Raw genomic sequence first — 3,574 nt, forward strand, 5'->3', positions numbered from 1 at the left:
AAAGGCAGCACTGGGTCACATATGGATGTGAGGCACTCGCACATAAATGGCTTCTACAACAGCAGCGTGCCTTGCCCAGCTTTGACAGGTCTTTGCAGAAGCAGATTCTCCCAAACCTCTTGCATCTTTGCCTGGAAGGGACTTAGCAGACACAGGTTAAGCCTGTGCTGTATTTCAGGTGGGGGACAAAACTCTTCTGATACTCAGATATTTATGAATGCCAGGCTGCACTCCTGAGCCTCCCTGTGAGATACAACAAAAGGGAGTTTGAGCATGACACCGAGCATGCACTGCACCCCCCATGGGTATCCCACCCGCTGGGTAGGGACAGTAGGCTGCACGTGTAGGGAACAGGGACCATGCCAATGTTAGCCTGATCTCTGCTTCATCTTCCGAAATACTGCTTAGTACCTTTCATTTATTGTTTTTTAATCCAGAAAATCTTCTATTAAATCCAATGTATTGATACATTAAGCATCATATTAACCATGCCTATATGCAGTGTTCCTAAATTACCACCGGGGAGCTCTAAATCCATCACAGCATTTCAGCTGTAAGAGGACAGGGAGAGCGGTACCATACGTGGTAGGTGTAAATGGCGATTACCTAGCTTTCTATTTTTGGTGGCGTCGGAAGAGTTAAAGATCTATTTTCCACAGGAAGAACAGACTAAAACAAACAGCAGTGACACTAATTGCTCTGGCTTGTTTTATTTTTGTTGTCAGTGGTGGGTTTTTTATATGCCATCACTTTCATCAGTACTTAATTGCTGGCACAGAGCCTCAGCTGCCGAATTACCTGTCTCATTGCGATGTGAAGGGCTGTTACATCGTTTGCCTTCTGAAGAAGCTGTGGCCGTTCCAGAGTTAAGGCTGTGTTATTTTTTGCTTAACACAGGTACTAAACTTCTCCATCTTGTGTTAAATATAAATAAGAGATCAGGTTGTCCTTCAAACAACTGAGCACGCTGGTGAGAGAAGTCTGCTGACAGCAGGGAACCCGCTGGCCCCAGAGCTGGCGAGAAGAGATTCTGAAGTGGCACAGGACAACCGGGCAGAGTTTGTTGTAACTATGAAAGCTACCAGCTGAACTGAAAAACAAGCAGGAAGGATCCACCTACAAGCACAGGGGGCAAGGGGAGGGTGGTGTGTAAAGCTGTTCTATTCTCTTTAAATAGAAATCACCATAGAGAAGAGGTCTAGGTCAACGTTCTGGCCACAGCTTGCTTCTGCTGTGGCTCACTGGATCTCTCATGGGACTTTCACCAAAAGCTCTGTGTGTACATTGCCTGAGATTTTACACTCCATACCTAAAGGGCTTTGTACAGTCGAGTGCCACTGCATCACTGCAGAAGGCAGGCGCTGGGACTGGCTGGGTGGGTAATGCCGGGAAGAGGTAGGACTGGCTGGATGGTCTCTCCACATCTCTCATTTCAACAGGTTCAGATGTCTCTGAGTTTCATCTCCTTTCCATCTGCTTTAGCTTCAGGTTCATGACACCCTGGTGTTGTAATTTATCCAGAGCTTGTGGACAGATAGAGAGCTAATAGGAATTTTATCTAGGCATATTTTCTGCTAGCCTGATTCAGACCAGGGACTTGAACCACTCTGTTGAGGTTTTGATGAATGCACTAATCACCCACCGTTCACTCTTCAGATGTAGTAATTCCATAGTTATTCCTTTCTATCTGAATTAAGACTGCTTGGTTCACTCAATTTGTTGGCTTTGTGGCAAGTTTGCAGCATAGCGAAGGGGGGAGCTGCCCTCCACTCACCCAGCCTGAGGGTCTGGCCAACGTCTAATCTCCCTGCCGTGGGTGCCCTCCCGTGGACATGAAGCCACAAAGGGGAGAGTTTGGTAAATGCCCCGTTATCTCTAGGACATGAAATTATAGGGTCAAGACATAACTAGGGTATACACAGCTTCCATGTGCTCCTGGATCAGTTCACATCCTGTGTCCGTAGTTTCTAGAGCAGGAACCCTCAAGGTCTAGCTCCTGGCTTCAGATCGAGCATCTCATTTTCTACTTTCTTTACACTAAAAAGTTTCATCCTGCTGTACTGAACTTGCCAGCAATGTTGGGAGATGCAAAACATAGATCATCTAGAATATTGTGTCTGGTCTGAGAAGGAAAAAAAAAAAAAAAGAGGTATTATAATTTAACTGTTGTGGTGGCAATGTTTTGGCAAGAGCAGAGTGCCAAACTGTCAAAAGAAGTCCCTATCCACACTCCGGTGAAGATGTGAGGCTGTAGCCCAGCAAACTGACTGGTTGCCTCTGGGATGGAAAATATTTCAATACTTTGCTTTGAAAATGTGCAGAGATGTTAACCAGGGAAAATGCGCATTATCTGCCATAATCAACAAAGTGCACCCGTAGATGAGTCAGACATGACATTTCGTCTGTGCTTCACAATTGTGTGAGGAAACTATCACAGTGAACACCGTCCACCTCTCATACAGGAGAGTCACACAAACCCTGTAGAGACCATTTCCTGCATACGCTCTAGAAATAGGGCTTACAGCAGCTTCAGCTAGTGTGTGGGCCTTCCACCGAGAACTGAATTTGACCCTTTAAGGTTAAATCTGGGTTAGCATGACACCGTCTGTCTAACGTACCCATTTTGCATGAGAACACGGTGCACGTTTGCCAACGTTTTGAGCACTGTGTAGAGTGACTGTATAGGGAGACCCATGAAAGAAAAGTGATTCTGGGAACTACAGCAGTTTTATACCAAGTTCTTTAAAGCACGTGAATAGTACTTGCCTGAAGTGTTACTTCCTTGTACAAGATAAGAGTTTCTTCACGCAGAATTCAAAATCGAACAACATTGCAATAATACTTTCAGGCAACTTCATGTCTATAAAGGTATCCTGAAGTCTAAATGAATACCAAAAGGCAAAGATTGATAAATAGGCTGTCGTTCACTATTTTTAAATAATTTAACATCCAATGATAAGAATAATCAGGCAAAATAAATGGTTGGAAGTCTGAAAATTCAGAGACAGTATCCAGTAGTTAACTATGTCATCTCCTTTCCTAGTCACAGGTAGATCACGTCCGCAGTAACAGTTTCATTACATTCCAGCTACACCATCCATCCTGCACTCTGCCTGCCGAAGCTTTGCCATAGCTCCTCTTCCAGTCTGCTCTGGGAACTGAATGCACCCCAGCCTGGGCAGGGGCAGGGACTTTTTGGTAAATCTGGTTGCACTGCCTGCTGACGTTGGGCTCAGACTTACAGCATCTGGGAAATGAATCAGTTGACCCGTTGGTCTTCTGGTCCCCAGCACGGGTGAGACGGTATGAGACAAGTTGCTTTGATTCTGCTGGTTTGCTTCGTGGCTGGGGCAGGGCTGGGGTTTGGGAGCTGGGTGTAGGGGGCAGAAGGGGAGAAGTTTGGCAGCCTCTTGACTACTGGGACAAGTTGAGAAAGAGATATTTTTTTCATGTATACAGTTATAAATTCTGATTTATTCTATGAACTTATTTCTAACTACAACCCTCAGTATAAATGAAAACTTCCCTGTTGTGTTTAAAAAACAAGTCATATCTATGTCCCTGGAAGGCAAAG

This window comes from Gymnogyps californianus, chromosome 4 (genome assembly GCF_018139145.2).
Source record: "Gymnogyps californianus isolate 813 chromosome 4, ASM1813914v2, whole genome shotgun sequence".
NCBI lineage: Eukaryota > Metazoa > Chordata > Aves > Accipitriformes > Cathartidae > Gymnogyps > Gymnogyps californianus.